Source organism: Melitaea cinxia, chromosome 1 (assembly GCF_905220565.1).
Source record: "Melitaea cinxia chromosome 1, ilMelCinx1.1, whole genome shotgun sequence".
Taxonomy (NCBI): domain Eukaryota; kingdom Metazoa; phylum Arthropoda; class Insecta; order Lepidoptera; family Nymphalidae; genus Melitaea; species Melitaea cinxia.
In genome coordinates, this window is record NC_059394.1 from 6,415,950 (window position 1) to 6,434,590 (window position 18,641).

Genomic DNA, 18,641 nt, shown 5'->3' on the forward strand with positions numbered 1-18,641 from the left:
ACATTTAAAATATCAACCACATTTATCACTACATAGTATAAAACAAAGTCGCTTCCCGCTGTCTGAATGCTTAGATCTTCTAAACTACGGAACGGATTTTGATGCTGTTTTCTTTAATAAATAGACTGATTCTAGAGGAAGGTTTATATGTTTGTTATACATGCAAAATATATTAGAGGAACACTGATAGTTTTTGCACCCGTGCGAAGTCGAGGCGGGTCACAAGTTACATTGTATTATATTGTATAAAACATAATTATATGATATAAAAAGATGTAATATCATTTATAAATTATTCATAAAAATACTTTTAAAGATATACATGCCGAAAAAATAAAAATTATAATTTTATCTTTTAACAATAATCTCTTAAAATTATTTAAAAATATATAGACACGATAATAACATAATATAGATAATAACGACATAGCGAACCGGGGGCACATTGATCATAACAAAGCAATTTTGCGACCTTGCACCAGAATCAGCTTGCTCTACATATAATAAGTACTATACGAACTTAAAAGAGTCTTAAGACAGAAAGCGTCAAGGAGCCATGCTAGATGATAGATCTAATAATAGTAATAATAATAATATTCTTTATTGTACACCATTACAAGAAACAACAAAATAATAACACAAAATGAAAGGTGTACAAAAACGATCTTATCGCTGAAATCTAAATCCATTATGACGACTACAATAACCATTTTTTTCAACAAATGCTCTTCATGAAATAAACAATAAACTCATTTTTCTTACAATTACTATAATCTACATGTAGACATTTACATCAGTCACCCATGAATTGTCTTTGCAACGTCACCGAAGTATAGGAAATTTCAAAATGACATATCGCGTTAAGTCCCTTTGAAACAAGTGTTCATAGTGGAAATAAAGTTTGAAAACTTGTACACTACATAATATCTAGTATGACGAGTACTTACTATCACACCAATATCTATCTTTTGTATAGAGGTAGAAGCAAGTCTGATAATATTATCATTATTAAATTTTGAAAAAGTAATTACACCACAAAAATTAAAAATTAAATTTAAAAATTTAAAACACACCTCTTTAATCACGTACATCATAAACAAATGATAACTGGGCCATTCTGTGCGGAACGGGTTCTACGACTCATATAGCAAGAAAAAATACGCTTTGAACAATATTGAACTAACGGTTGTCTAAAGAATATTAATAATTATAATTGTAATAACTATACGGACAGCGCAGTGGGCAAGCAGAGCTAATTAGTCTCTCATCAGAGATATTGTGACAGCAGATAGAGTAAAGTAATGAGCGCGAACGGGTGAAAGCTGTCCCAAGCAAACCTTTGAAACTTAAAACATTAAGAGCGGCCTTACAGATAAGGCATTATGGATTTTAAAAAGAAAAAAATTATACACAAGTATTTCCGTATCACAATTAACCTAAAACGGAAATCATAACGATACTTAAATAAATTTTTGTAATTTACATATAAAATACTTCTAAATGTACGTTAATTTTTGTGAAATATAGGATGTTCGACTCCTAACTGCGTTCCTTCAAATGGGGGAATTCATATCTATTTGAATTTTGATTTGAGTGTGCTTTAGACCACACGAGTGAAGTAAAACTTACGAAACGTAATTATCTCTCTTTCTATCTTCACTAAATTATATCTCCCTCTCAACTTCCGTTCGCCTCGATCTGTCACAGTTTTCGTAACGCTCTCGTCGCGCATTCACCAGCTTACTCCCCAAGTCAGCGTGCGTAAAGAAGTCTTACTTCAATAAAGTATGTCAAAATTCGCTTTACTATAAATTCAATAATTTATGAGTCAAAGAACCAGCGAGGCTTAGTCATGTGTGTCCTTTTGCTTATATCGAATATGTGTGCAAGATCTAATCTCACGTCAATACTAAATGCTGTCAGTATGCTGATCGGCCTTCTTGCGGTTATTAACCCATGATTAGAACTTGCACAATTGCAACCGGGCCAGTGGCCACCGCATTCCTTGTTCCCACGAAATAATACTAGTCGTTTACTCATTGTGGTTTATGATTATCGATGTTATTTACTTTCGTTACCCAGTTAAATAAAAAAATAACAATATACATGTGCATATATTTTATTAATGATAAACTTTCTTATTCATTAGAATAGTTATTAAAATAACGTGATGGTATTCAATATACACTTATCCCTTAAAATAATTATAGGAACCTATTTTCTCTCTACACGCTTCTAGTATTTGATTGTTTTCTAAAGATAATATAGCCTATCTAGATAGGTTCTATATAGTCAGACTGCTACCAAAACATTACACTCCATTTATAATAATAAAATGCCACCTCTACGGGTATATTTTACGCTGGAAATGTACAGAGCCAGTATTTCTATACCGTAAAGTAGCAACTGTGATATATGGGATCGCGAGTTTCATATCAATTTATTGGCAGCAAATGAATAAACTACTGGGAATTCGAAAGTGGGCAGCGCTTAGAGTTATGGTTAATTAAACTTTATTCGTATTAATTGATGAACCGATTGGCGAATTGTTTATCAAGCAGTTCCGACAGTATTAGAAACGAATCGTAAACACCTAATTAAAATATTTCTTCATATAAATAATTTCCTCTGCAACTCTACATACTCTTAACGTTAGATAGCTTACTTACGCTGTTGTTGTTGTTACGTACCTTGTTTACGTTGCTATTTCATTATAATATACTTTTTGTTAGTTGGTACTAATTTTTTAAATTTAGTTCTATCTTCCCATTAAGAACTTTCTGCTTCACTTTTGTCAAGCAACTCTATTGTATTCATCTCATCTCTATTGTGTTTTTTAACAATGACGGACTCTTACCTTATATAACATTTAAAATAGGCATAAAATATCTAGGCGAATTTAACGCGGGCGTAATAAAACTTATATTTATTAGCTTGCAAAAAATATCGAAAGCTTTTTACGAGCGTTTGATCGAAGCTCTAATCGTTTTCGACTTTCACGAGAGCTTAATATCAGTCAAGTTGATGAATTATTGCTTGCTTGAATAATAGATCTAGTGTCGGCGTCTCAAAGGAATAACTAAATAGTACTATTCATAATATATTCTACACGTTGTACCACTTTTTTTATATAAAACCTTTTATAAGAATTAAACAAACGCTTAATATATTCAGCGAGAATAAGTAATGTGTATAATGTACGTAATTATTTTTAAAGATCTAATGATTTCCTAGAAATAAAATCGTAATAATTTGTTATATTATTTATTATTTAATATATGTGTATTGTGGTAATAATGATTAAAGTCTATTTTATTGTAGTAGATACAATGTTTGCAATTATATGCTTAAGTGATATTAAATTAAAATATATAAGTATTAAATTTGGATAAATATTATTACACGTATCAACGTAAATATATAGCTAAAATTTTACCTTTTTAGAATTTAAATTGAGCGTAAATATTGTAAACAGTACTTTTCTACTAAGTTGATAAAAAAAATTAAACTAACTCCCTTGTGAAATAATTGTTATTAAAAAACTATTGTTTAACTTAGTGACTGCGTATCGGTAGAGACATTATTATAATTGAATTATAAATATAGACGAAATTGTATCTATCAAATATTGGCGAAAATTTATCTATCAAATTTATAAAACTACTAGCTATACCCGAGCGATTATTCGCATTAAATAAGTATAATAATTAGTAGTTAACAAAGGTACAAAAAAGTTCGTGAAATTACAAAAAAATACGTGAGATCTTTTGAAATTGAACAAAAAATTTACCGACCGGTAATCATGTTGACGTTGTTCCAAAATTAAAGACGTCATATATATAACTTTAAATATCAATTAAATTACAAAAACAAAAGCAATAATATTTTTTTTTAAGTTGTTGATGCCGGTAGAGCAAGCAATTATCTATAAAATGGTATATAATTTATTTGGAGTATTTGTGAGGTTTTTTTTCTAAAAAGAGGGACCTTAGCATATTAATATATATGACGACACTGCAGTAAAAGGCCAAAACCTACAAAATTTAAAATATACGATATATTTACAATGTAGGTACTATTAAGAGCCATCTGTTAGAGTTGTTCCGAAACATTAAGTCTTTGGTCTCTACAAAATGTAGAGGCCATAAACTATAGCGTGGTCGGTGGTTGGTAACGGTGTTTGTATTCTTCTAATATACCAAGAGATGGCGCCACATGTTTTATAATTTTTTTAATATATATTTTTTTTTTGAAAAAATGTATTTTAATAATTTATTTTAGGTACGTAAATGATAATTGAGATGATTCTTCTAACTGATATTCAGGTATTTTTTTTAATTGATAAAATATTCATTTTTTTCGATTTACAACAAGTGTTAGTCTGATATTGAATAGAATTGATATATACAAATATATTAAAGTTTATATATTTTTTTTTTATTTCGCATGATTTTGAGACTATCAAACACAAGACATGACATTGTTGAACGCACCAGTGATGTAGGTTGCTGCACTACAGGTATAAAGTCCGGAGTTGCTTTAGTATATCCGTCTCTTTCTTCGGTCGCATTAAAAGCGACGTGGGAAAAAGAAAACAGACTGTGGTATCGCGTCACTGAGCAAACAAGGCTTAGCCTTCCGAGTCTGTGAGTAACACTCGACGGGTTGGAAGTTGGAACGAGCCAGCGCCATTACTCTCGACGTATCCGTACGAACGTGACCGTATCTACTTTCCGCTGGTTTTTCTTTCATCGATCGTGTTAGAACATCATTACTGCGCAGTGCAAGGTAAGGAACATAAATTTATAAATTGTTTCGGAAGCAGTGCGTCGAATTCCGCGAAGTGAGTGCAAAATAATTGTCATTTGTGGGCCAGAAAAGCTTTCTCGTTTATTTATGCAAAGAATTTAACCGAAGGCGGTGTGTGCATATAAGAGCCGGAGGCTCGCAGGCGAGGCGCGGCGAGCGGCGCTGCCTTCGTCGCCTGCGCACCCTGTGGGCATCCATAAAAGTGACAAATTTAATAATTTACGTGTTAATTTCGATTGGTTTAGTGTCCGTGACTGTGTCTTTTTGCTGTGCGTAGTGTTTTGTTTGTAACAACAATAGTCGAAACGTTACGGTTCATTATTTGCTTTGGTTCTTTGTGCGTTGTACGAAACATTTCGTTTTAATTCCTTGCGTTGGCGCACACTATTCACATCTTAGGTAATCCTCGTCGAGGTTGAGTGCCTTATCCCGCTCTACGAGTTTATTGTAAATGTAAACTTATACCTATTGCACATACCTAACAACTTAATACACCAGTATTATTGTGTTGTCACGCTATAGACATAAAGATTCTTAAACACATTTTTAACACATTAGTGTGACCTTAACTAAGAATATATTAATACAAAATGTAAAGTCTACTTCTTATAACATTATACCGTTTAACCTGAATTGTTTTATTAATTATTTTACATATTAAATGCTAATTTAGTTTAGCTTAATTGAACAGAATAATGTATTATGTATAACTCATAAATGATATTCTAAGTTCGTTACGAAATAAAAAACTCACCGTTACGTTATCGTTTTTCCGTATGACTCATAATTGTTTGTTTAAAATTTTTTTTTGTTTAAAAATACTAAAACTAAAATATTATGAAACCTAAATGTAGATCCTGTTTTCGATTACATAGACATATGAGAGGATAAGTCTCACTTGGTTACAATTTGTCTCGCAAACATTAGATTAAACTATCTAGATTTCAATTTATCTAATCGTTGTCATTCACTTTAAATGAGCGTTATCTATACCTAGGTATCTATTTTTACTGGAACCGTGTCTTTCTTTGTGTGTAATGCAACCTGAATATTTATTGAATGTTTTGTACTATTAATTAAAAAACAGGAAAACTCACGTAGGACTATTGCTTTGTAAAAAAAAAATCCATTTTTTATTTATTTTGATGTTAGAAACTATAAATTTCGTGCTAATTAATATAATACATCTCTTGAGACAGTAACTGATGAAAGAAGTATAAACATTACGTACATAGAATCCGGTCGTAAGACTGAAAAATATGACCTTCGTCAAATATACGTGACAAGCAGAACGGCTGCCGTTTACACTCCACTGAACATTATCAAAGCCTTGATTGACAGATCGAAGATTCATTTTATCCTTCCACTTTATCGACTTTAACGTTTCGATTGTCCTTTCCAAATTAATACTTGATAATAACTGTATTATCTGTAAAACTACTGCTAATTTTGTTTCTCTCCTTTAACATCAAATTTTGAATCGTCAAGCTGATTCATTCGCTCTAATTTAGATGTACATATATCATATTGAATGACCCCCATATTCTCTGGTACAAGTTTTGTACTGAATTGATTCCATTCATGTATTGAATTCTATTAGTTTCGCTCTCACATAAATAACGATTTTATTTTTGTACTTCCTCATTCGGAACCACCCCATCTGTCTGCTTAGGAAATAACAGGGAGGTAATTTTACCGTTATTATTGGCCTTCATACATTTCAATAACATTTATTTATATTAATACTAGCTGACCTGGCGAACTTCGTATCACCTTATTTTTTTCTGAAATATAATAATAACATAATATATCAAAATAAAATATAGCCTATCTTTTAAGTTGGATCAAACTGCACACGGTGTGCAAATTTGACTAAAATCGGTTATGTAGTTTAGGAGTCAATTGAGGACAAACATTGTGACACGAGATTTATATATATTAAGATTGTAATATGAACAAAATGAATAACTTTCTATTTTTTGAATTCCTGCATAGATTTTCTGACAATATATAAACACATGACATAAAACGGTGGTACTCTAAAAATACTAAAAATATAAAATTAATCCATAGTATGGTATTTCGCATTTCAAGTTGTATCTATAAATGCTTTAGGTAATTAGAAATTATTGAAAATTATACATTTGTGAAATTTCTTTGTTTAAAAGCATAGAAGTTGAAGCTTCTTTAGAACGGAAATCTCATTACATTATAGGGTATTAATAAAATCGTTAAATAATGAAGTTAATAAATTAAAAAGAGAAACAAATGGGTTCTTAATTGGTATAACTAATCGAGCTAATTTTGTGCATGAAAGGAAGCTGACATCAGACTGACGAGGCGTTTACCGATCGTAGTAATCAATGGGCACACAGCCACACACAATTAAGACGATCTAGAAACAGACAAGTCTTAATTCTACTCGAGGTCTCTTTGTGTAGTGTCACGGAGCTACTTACTCTTGTAAGTGGTCAATTCATTTGATAATAACAAATAGTGATGTATTAAAACCTTAGAACTTTGTAACTTTTAAGGAAGGTGTAAAATGTCTCTAATAACAAAGCCAAACATAATCTGAAAAGGAACTGTGAGAGTTCATCTTTGCGAATCATCAATTCAATGAAAACAATCTTGTACGTAAATGGCAAGCTTGTATTATACAAAGGAAGAAGGAAGTCCGTTTGTCTCTAGGGACGTAAAGTAATGGGCCCATTATCATTTGTTAGCATTTTTTGCTGTTTTTTTTTTCTCAAACAGTTATTTTTCTACAGACTTCGACTACGTCGTTATTACAATATTCGTGTAATATAAAAACGTACCACACTTCAAGAAGAGATATCATTGATGTATAAAAAACTCTAGATGCACAGTCTCATACAAAAGTAACGCTTAAAAGTGTCGCCAAATATGCTCCGAATAAACAAAAGGACTTATGGTCATGATATAGAGATACTTTTTTGGAAATTCAGCCTTACGCACATGACTTAAAGTTGTATTTACAAAGCAGTGTACAAAAAGCAAAAAAAATTATGACCGAAGTTTGCCGGTAGGACAAGGCATGAAGGGAGTCGAGTATAGTTTTACACTTTATATATTTTTTTATACATTAACATAGTATTTTAAGTTTTTATAATTTCTATATATTGTGTGTTCTAAAAAAATATATTTACAATTTTATAATAATAGGTTATCGAAACTAAATAAGTAGTTATATTAAAACTTACAAGTTACTTACAAAAAATACTTACAAGTTATAATTTCACGATTAAAACAATATGTACAAGTCCAGTAATAGTATCCAGTTTCTGGTAATTATTTTATTTCTGTGAATATTGGGAATTTGGGATTATCTATTGAATAATAAATCGGATAATTGTGTAATAGTTACCACCATTTATTTACATAATATTATTTTTATTACATAACTATTTATAGAAATAAAATAAAAACTATTAATTACACTAATACTTCGCGCAGTTTAATTACTAACAAAATTCTGTTTTTTTATAAAATCGTGTCATATTGTTGCCGTTTGTATGAAATCTTAGTTAAAGACTTGGGAAGTTGCGAGTCATTCCCACAACAAGTATCTACGATAACTTATTGGGAAGACTCAGTGTAACTTATATTGTAAACAGATTTCATGAATAAAGATATTATTATTATTATTAATTACAAATAATACAATAGGAAGCACATTAGTTTCCTTGAAATAAGTTAAGCTTATTGTAAAGTTGTCTTTTCGATTTAGACTTAAGCTTTTCTGTTGTTTTTTTTTTTGCAATATAATGTAAACGAACATCTATAAACTTTTCTATAATAGCTTTTATAAGACTAATTTTGTGACTGAATAAAAGAGGTTGTTGAAGGGAATGTTTATCTATACTAGAAAAAATATTTATAATTAAAAAAAATCTTCGCGCCTTTGCTGGCTGACGATTGATGTCCATTCTCCACGTCGTTTTGGGTCACGACGAAAACTAAAGGACAAAAATGAAAGATAAAATATGCAAATAAAACAATTCGTACGTCAATAGTCACACGAGATTCATACCAGATAACCTACCGAATCGAACACGACATTCTTATATGAATGAAATCATTAAAAAAATCTCGAGTTATTACTTAACACCTTTCTCCAACTTAGTAAGGCTGTTATCAACAACACGTTTATGTATCCAGAACAAAATTTGTTGTTATCATCTGCAATCGTTCTATGAAAAGTTCCGGTATGTATCTATATACTAAATACATAAAAGGACAAAACTTAATAAGCATAATAAAAAAAAGAATAATAAAAAGAAAAAATAATAACAATAAAAAATCGACTCCATTGAAAAGAACTGGTTCAATTTCTATTATGCGACTAAATTAAAATGCGATTGTAATGCGTTGTTCTTACACTAAAAAAGCGCCCATTGAAATTTGCCGCATTATAATTGGATTGTTGAGTGAAGATTTAAGACAAATTAAATCAAAATCACATATTTCTCCCTATATTTAGTGATATAGATAACAAAAACAAATCAATAAACTCTTTTACTTACCGAAAGTACGATATTCCATCCTTTTTATGGTTTCTTGATGTCATATTTTTACAATTTGTAAAACAACACTTCGGCATTTTAACGTTTTTTACACGTGCAGTAACACGAGCGACCCGATACTCATTGATTGAAATGAGCACACAATGTGCGCTCTTTTGCCGGACGGTTTTGAGACGCTGATTGTGCATCTAGGGTTTTTTATACATCAATGAGAGATATTTAGAAAAAGTTTATTGGTACTTAATATATACAGGTCAAAAAATTCCACAACATAGTTGACTCAGTATCATATGACGAAACTTACGGAAACAAGATCTACAAGCTTGTAATTTGGTAAGCATGTCCTTTTTTATAAAATACGGATCAGCTTAAAACGAGTTTGATGAAGCCCTAACAAGACTGCGGTTGCAAACAAATTTTAAATATTCAATGTCGAGGAAGGTAGCTTCTAGTTAGTCACATTCAGAGTAAAGTAAGCTTTTAGCCCAATCCAAAGTTTTAGTGTGTACCATTTTGAAAACGTGCATAGAGTCCAAGGTAGATTGATTTTGATCTAATTAATTTACTAGAAAACTTACAGATTGTATTGCACTTATATTTTCACTTGTCAGGAATTTATGTCATAAGGAGATAAAAGTATCGTCAATAATCGCTGACTAGTTTACTTAGTTTTTTTATTATTTTATGGATGTTTGTCTATCAGGATGTGCTAAACAGATACATTTCAATATTAGTATTTGACCCCATAATTAAATTCGAATCTTCTGTAGTTAAATTAAGAACAAAGTAATTGACACGCAAATAACAGAACCGATCATTTACTTGTTCTTTAAAAAAGGTAATTTCAGACATACCATTCCCTGTAGTACTTATTAACAAGCTGTTCTTAGAATACGAATAACATTCCAGGCGTTTTATAAAATGCACGTCGGCAAACCTTTATTGTGCATGCCACGCCAAATAGTTTTGTTTGTATTTTTAAGGAAGTCATCTGACGATATCTTATAGCTTGCGATTTCCGCCCCACTGATAATGTAAACAGAGGATCGTCTTTCCGGTTGTATTCAGAAGAATATCGTAATCCTTATCATAATTTCTGAGGCTCTTTCGCTAAATTCCTGTTACGTTATTACTTTTTTTCTGATCCAAAAGTAAACATTATATTAATCTAGTCATACGCGTTGATATTTTTAAAACACGTTTTAAGTATTAAACACTCACTAGTGGTCGCCAAGTGGTCGAAATTCGGCCATAATTAATTTAAATTATAAGTTTAAACATTAAATAAAACAGTATAATATGTGCGCGCGCGTGTGTGTGTGTGTGTGTGTCAAGTACACGGTAGTGGGTGTAATGTATTATGAAGTTATACTGCTTTTGGCGCGTTAGGGAAAAATGACGACAGTAAATTTTTACGATGCGTGCCAACGAAGAAGTTAGCAACGTGAAGTTAGCTAGCCAATGAAGTATCTATAACTTCTTACGTGCGTATAAGTACACAAACATTTTTTTATTTTTTTATAATAATAATAATAATAATAAGCCTTTATTTACTGAAATATAATATAAGCACCCGCCGTCGGTAGCCGTTTTCAATCCCCAGTGTGTCTACTGACACAGGCCTCTTCCACTGCCTTCCATATTTTCTTATCTATCGCCTTTCTCTGCCATGTAGTCCCTGCCAAAGATTTGATGTCATCTACCCATCTGAGATGTTGCCGTTCTCTTTTCCGTTTACCATCCCTTGGGTCCCAATTTTTTTGTTGATTGATTATTTTACTAATTTAATGTATTTTTATGCACAATTAAAAATAAAATATCAGCATTCTACACTCCTTCTCTATATAAACTATAGATGTGCGATATTTTCGTAAAAAGGGGTACAAAGTTTTTGCTTCGCGTATTAATATATAGATTACAATTTAATTTTAATGCGTTATTGAAATCTAGACTCAACGTAAACAGTGTAGAGAAATGTTTGAACAAGGAAAATGCGATCATGATCTCATACACAATTGCATTTCGTGATTTTACAATTTCACAACGTGTGTTTAAACTTTCATGACATGACGTGAATGTGACATAAGTAATTTCCTAAACGAATAAAAATACTGTTTCACAATACATATTTCATATCTTAAACAAATATATAGAAAACACGTACAAATCAGGCTAACAGAAGATATGCCTTTTAGACTCCTATTATTATAATTTAATGAAAAATGGCAAATCAAAATAAACTAGAGTGTCAGTGAGTACAATTAAAAAATGTTTAAAATAAGTTAAATAACTTAAATGCGCGGTGACTCATTGACTATTTGGTAATAAAAGAGAAAACACAAGATAAAATTCATTTGCGATGACTGGTTAAAAAACTTGATATTTTATAAAGTATATATGAAAGAGTTTTTACCAGCAACATTTTACGTGCTAAGCTTTCAGTAGTTTTCCCATACGCTTACAGTGCCAATATTACTTGAAAATTAAATCAGACAACAAATAGGTATAAGTAAAACATTTTTATTTGTTTATTTGCTTATTAAAACAAGATTTACTCATAAATATTTTCTTGATAGTGGATCAATCGTTAATAATTTCATATTGGTAATTTTAACATATTTGTTTTATTATCGAATCATATTGGTATAATAATATTTAATATCGAATCATATAACAGTCGCATGATGCCTAAGCTATAGTAAAGATTTAATAGGAAAACCGATACTGATATTTTACCGATGATTATCATTTTGCGAAATATCAAAATAAATTGTTGAGATTTTCTTAACTTCCATTTTATATAGGAATAAACCGTAGCCATTACTTAATATCAGTGGAATACATTTGTACGCAGAACCATGCGTCAGCTATATAAGCATTAGGTTCATACCTGAACTCAGACCACATACGTATGTTATCGGGTCATTTTCCTGATAACCTCAATCGCTATTTATCATAGAATATCATAGTGAAAACAAGTCAACAACCTCCTATGTCTATAATTAGTAGTGTACAGTTGTGTAAACAAAACTAAGTCATGTTTCAAAAATGTATTCAAATTTAAACGTAAAATACCAAACAAGTGTTCTCGTTTTAAAGGATTGAATAATTTAGTAAAGCGAAGTAATAAAGTAATGAGCAAACAATTATTTAGAATTTTAGAACATGTAAGTCAATTGTAGGTGTATTGATAATGTTTGACCTCAAGTTAAATGAACATGAATCAAATTTTTATAACTCACAAAATCAATATGGTCGCACTAGTTATATGTAATAATTCGACATTATCGTACATTCTATAAAAATATTTAAAGTATTCACACTTAAAAAGATAATAAAACATTAGAATTGTTATCGCTCGAGAATGCGTCAAGTAAACAGCAAAGTTCTAGAAAAACAAGATTGTGGTAAGTCGGAGATAAAATTGAAACATACAGGGAGATCTTTGGATTCAAAATCTTAAATAATTTTAATTTAATTAATAAGTAATATGTTAATATGTAAAAGGATAAATATTTATATTTATCCATAGAATGTTAAGAATTTGATAAAGTTACGTATTATCAAAACAGTAATTCAGTCGATAGTATTATTTACATAATTAACACAACGTCTTTGTATAATTATGTAAATGTAAAAACATAAATATTATACAATGTTTTTTATTATCGAGATAAATTTATTATTAATTGTAAGACTATAATTATCCATTGACGTGACTTAGTTTACAATGTCTGTGATAAAAAGTAATAACAAAAAGTTTCATCGTATTATTGAACACACTACTTGGAATCTTCTTTAATCAACATAAGACTACATCTAGATACATTACAAGATTCCATAGATAGTATCTATTAGGTACATAGATGCAAGGTTCATTAGTATGAGAAGAGGTTGTCTTACTGCGGAACGATTGAATTCACTGCATCTGATTTGAATAGAGATCATATATACACGACTGATCTCGCATCATTCATCCACCGCACACATTTCGCAAGATTAAGAAAGTAACAGTCAATTTCTATTTCAGAAACATGTACATGTTAAATAAATTTTTCATCTAGGTATACACGTCAATCGTTTGTTTAAACTATGCCTGTTATTACGGATTTTCGATTATCAATTTTAGTTTTAAATCATATAGCCGGTGAGGCAGTCACGCGAACCTCCTTTCATCGTTAAATCAGGCAATGTCTGCCTCAATGAACCGCAGTAGAACGCTTCAAGGAATCTGACAATCATAAAACCAGCTCTTTCGATTCGTTGAAAAGCATTGCGTTTCAATAACTCGGTTAACATGTAAAATGAACTCTGGTAAAATGGCTTAGTTATTATGCGAAGACTTAACTGTTCAGTATTGTTTTTTGAAAGTAGATAAAATCAAAGGAATTTGAAACGTCAAATACCCCAAATTCCAGTTCATATTGTCAACGAGCTTCAACGTCACAATCATTTGTGTCTCGTTTGAAATCATGTCGAAATGAGATAGAAAATTATTCCTTCAAACGCTCAAATATATCACTCAGATCTTCTTCACTTCTTTCAAGTACTGCAGTTTCATTACAGGGCCGATTAAAATAAAAATCACACCGCGTAACATCTTCAATACAAAACACTATTGTACTAGACTGTGATAGTAGTAGAACCTGTGGGTGTGTTTTTATTCCTGTTCACGTCGGCGGCAATAAGTAATGTGGTAAACATTTAGTATCTAATGGAGGCCGTCCGACCAGTTTTGTAAATCACGTTATATAACATATATTCACGAAATCATTTTAACTTGTACTCTAAAATGTTCCATTACAAATAAATGTTGATTAAATGTTTACAAGTGACGCATTTTACACATTTTAGTTTTAGAAGATGTCGAAATGTTTATATATTGTCAGATATTATGGAAATGCCAACGCTTATTCTTTTTCCCCGTATTGAAACAAAAACAGCGTTTGCGGCAACGTTTGTTAAATAACGAGCGTGTTGTTGATAAGTTCGAAACTAAAATACTCAAGATAAGATGCGAAGTAACGGTAAGTCGTAGGCTTCACAAGAACACTACCAGAAAGTTCGTTCAAACAACAAACGGTAATTTTGTTGCATGTTTCTTTTGAACTCTGTGTGGATATCGATTTAAAGTCAAAGATGTTAATAACGTCAGAAAATAGATATTTCGAGTGAAACTATAACTTGTATATCGATGTTATAAATGACTAGTATTATACAAGCCTGAATGTCATTGGTTTTATTTTGTTACATAGTAAATATAACATTAAAATTGTTGTCACATAGACTTAATATGAATGCTACATTATATTACGTAATTTATAGCTACTACATTTAAAATATTTATCATCTCAGCGTAATATAAAAAAAAAATTAAAAAATATTAATATTGCTAAGACAAGATTGGCTGTCACGCAAAATAAGCTGTATTTTAATTACTTTATACTTAGACAGTACCTGCGTACTAACTACGTTATTTCCTGCGTTGTTAATGTTTTTATTTTAGTCGATGATGTCCATGATCAATTTTAATACTAATAATAGTCGAGTTTTATAATCGTTTCTTCAAATTCGTTTTCAAGAAATATAAAGTTTCTTTTACTTTTCCTGTTTTGATAATTTCTTCGTTTACTTCAGGGGTTCCCAAACTTATTTTGTCTACTGCCCACTAAGAGGATAAATTATTTTATAATGCGATTTTGAGAAATATTTTAATGAATATTAGTTGATGTTCACAAGTTGTAGTCGAGAGTCCTTATAGAATGACAAATCGCCCCCCAAGCCTTTACGCAACGCCACCATTTTTTTTCTAGATCTCTTACCGCCCTTTAGTACTGCAGCGCCCACAAGGGGGCGTTTTCGCCCACTTTGGGAAACACTGGTTTACTTCATATCTATTTAACTCTACTAATCAGTTTTTCGTATAAAACAATATAAAATGTGAACAATGCTTTCACTAATCACGGAATCTACTGGTCTGATAACATATTGAAAGTAGTATTTAATTTTTTCTTTAACCTAGTATTTTTATCAAGATATAATTTATTGCCCATGAGCATTATAGTACTACAAGTAATATACTATTTTTCCTATTACGACGTGATAATCTGACAATATTTATCGTGGTTTTTTTTTCAAGATAATCTTTATCCATAGACTAAATATAATGAAACAAACATGTCTCAAACAATTTGCATAAAATTGCCATCGTACAAGGTTTTTTGAATTGACATAAGGTATTTATTTTGTGCCGTTAGCACATTATAATTATGTAGTTGCAGCCCTCAGTTAAAATGAGACACTCGGATTTTCATCCGTGTTATACTCACACGTAATAAATATATCGTTCAATTTGTTCGAGTTATTAATTCGCCATATTAATATGTTATAACTCCTCCCACAACATATACCACCCTCCGCTTAAGCGATGACCCCGACGTGGCCTGCTGGTGACGCTTCAGGATATTGAAGGCATACGACGTTATATGTATATCAAAAATTCAATTACTCCAAGTTTCCAACTCGCAAGAATTAATAATAAGTATCCCCGTTGGGCAGCAGAGCAAAATGACTGTTCCATCAGCACCTTAGAACGACGCTGTCGAGCATACTTCGGTAACAGTATCTTCAAGGTTACTGGAATTTCGGGTCGTGCAAAGTGATGCGGTTTTAGTACCACAAAAACTTAGCGACGATGCAAAATTTAATTTAATCGTTAATAAATTAAACATTATTCAACAAGTTAGCGATATACTTTTGAATCTACCGGAGACAAAGAAATATGAAACTTTGAAAGCTCATCTGCTAGCGGTGTAGGAGGAATCGTAGACCGGTAAATTTCAAAAATTAATTAGTGGAATGGAATCGAGTGACCAAAGGCCTTCACAGCTTTTGCTGCGAATGAGAGACTTAGCGCTTGGAAAAATACCGGATGAAACACTTCTCATTATGTGGCAAAGTAATTTACCTGCTTCTGTACGAGCCGTTTTAGCTGTAAGTGAAATTAAAAACCTAGTAAAATTAGCTGCAATGGCCCATAAGGTCGTGGAAACCTCAAGAACTGGAAATATTTCCAGAATTCATACAACTGGTTCCAGCTCAAATGACAACTCTTTTATTTTGGCTGAAATTGCAAAATTAGGTTTGCGTATTCGTGATATGGAGAGGAGTAGGTCAAGGCCAAGAATTCGTTGCAATAATCAGCATTTTTGGTGACGCTCTGTCTCGAGAGCTTTCAAAGCCGAGCAAAGAAATGTATGGAGCCGTGTTCCGAAAAAAGCATAATAATTCAAAACACTAAATGTGGTACAATCGCCGGCGGAGATATGTACCATTACGTCTACTCACCGCCTATATATTAGCGGTAATAAAACCGAGCTCAGATTTTTAGTCGACACAGGTGCAAATATTTAAGTTTTACCTTTTAAAAAGGTGGTAGTGGAACTGTGTTATCCCTTAGTCGCCTCGTACGACACCCACAGGAAGAGCTATGGCTATATTCTTTACTGCCGTAACCACGCAGCACCACATAGTAGGCGTAGCAGTTCAAAGCTAAAAATTGGTGAAGCTAAAATGTCATTATAATAAATAGTACTTCTAAACAGTAGGTACATTACAAACTTAGGTAATGTACCTAGTGTGATTGATACATGTGGTAAGCAGTTTTCATTAAAACTTTTTAAACCACAAACAAACCACGTCATATTTTTTAATTAAAGTTTAAGAAAAACAAAGTATTTTTTCTTTGTTTTTATTTGATGAACTCCTATAAACATGGCGGCCAAGGCGAAAAAATGTGCTTAACTTAACTAATAATTAAAACAAAAATCGTGTCAACTTTACGTAGATATTACGAGTAATTCCCAAACAGAATATCTCAATTGATTATTTGTCTGACGGTGTCATGTACATGCAAAGCTAATGCTACCTTATTAAACTTAAAATTTTGTACGCAAATTTGACGCACCATAACCTTTGTCAACCAAATTGTAGTCTTAATATATTGTCTCGAATAAGTTACTTATATATTCACCTCATGTACTGTCAAAGATTATCGATTTACTGTCGAGGTTATTTTACAGCATGTTTTTTTTTTCATTTACTCATAGCGCCATCATTGAATTGATACTTAGTTACTATTATTTAATGTCCGCTTTTGCAGGCTTGGATTATTTTCTAAAAAAAAAAATTATTACCATTAATAAAATTGAAATCATATTTCGACCAAGATTTTGTAATACTTTTTTTGTTATAAGGAAAAAAAATACAATTCTTTTTGAAGCGAAGGATATAAAATTTACATCATTGTACTAAATGACGTCTTGTATGAACTAGGTTTTTCCAAAACAACTATTATGTTATTGTTATTTAATATTTAAATTACTGCCTGATTTGAAGATTTAGGTTTATTAGCACAGGATGAGTCTTACGTTGAATGATAGATACCCTTCTTCGGAGGTCCTCAGAGGTCTTTCCGTATAAGCACAGTGACAGTCACATAGCAATAAATTCAACTTGACGTGACGTCCATTCTATTCGACTACGAAACTCATTCAAAATCAACCTAAACCATTTTAGTCAATGAGATATTTGTTTTATATGCCATCAACGATTTGTATTAAAGATATATTATTATCATGTAACATTATCATCATATTAACATTAATGAGTATTTAAGATAACTTGGTACATAATTAAAGTTTAAAACCAACAAAATTATTTATCCAAATGAAAGACTTGCCTGTGAAAAACGTTACCTTCGAAGGACATATCATTGTGATAAGGAATAGAAAAAACATTATAACATTATAACGGTTAGGTAAAGAAAAATGTTTATTTAGTGCAACTATTTGTAATATAGTTACTAGCTGAATACAGTTTTTTTTATGAAAGATAAATTAAACCAGCATTAAAAGTTTAATTTAACAATGGAAAATCTCTATACCTTGAAAAAAAGTTTAACTTCCTTAACGCCTTAACTTCGATCGACCGATCTAAAGAAAACCTTATATTTATTTAAAATACGCTTTATTTTGAATAAACAGCTTAACTATAGACATTGATACAAAGTACAAGGTTTAATGTTTAAAAAGATGACAATTCCAAATGTATTTCGATTCTTATTTATTTTGATTTTCGATGAAAATAAAAGTCAAAAAAGGAAAAAGATAGTAAGTGTTTTCCCTGTCACGCTATTTTTCTGATAAATCAAACAATAAAAATATTATTATAACTATTATAGTAAAAATCCTTTGTGTTTCCACTCTTACAAGTTTCGATTCTAAA

The 18,641-nt window shown here is 31.0% G+C and overlaps 1 protein-coding gene across 1 annotated transcript in view; it reads left to right on the forward strand.

Annotated features, from left to right (window-relative positions):
• Nucleotides 1–4,670: 4,670 nt before the first annotated feature.
• Nucleotides 4,671–18,641, forward strand: part of LOC123655885 (leucine-rich repeat-containing protein 15) — a 41,187-nt gene continuing 27,216 nt past the window's right edge. Inside the window, exon 1 of the mRNA XM_045591633.1 lies at nucleotides 4,671–4,788. The gene's annotated coding sequence lies outside the window, so the exon portion shown is untranslated. The remainder of the gene's footprint in view (nucleotides 4,789–18,641) is intronic.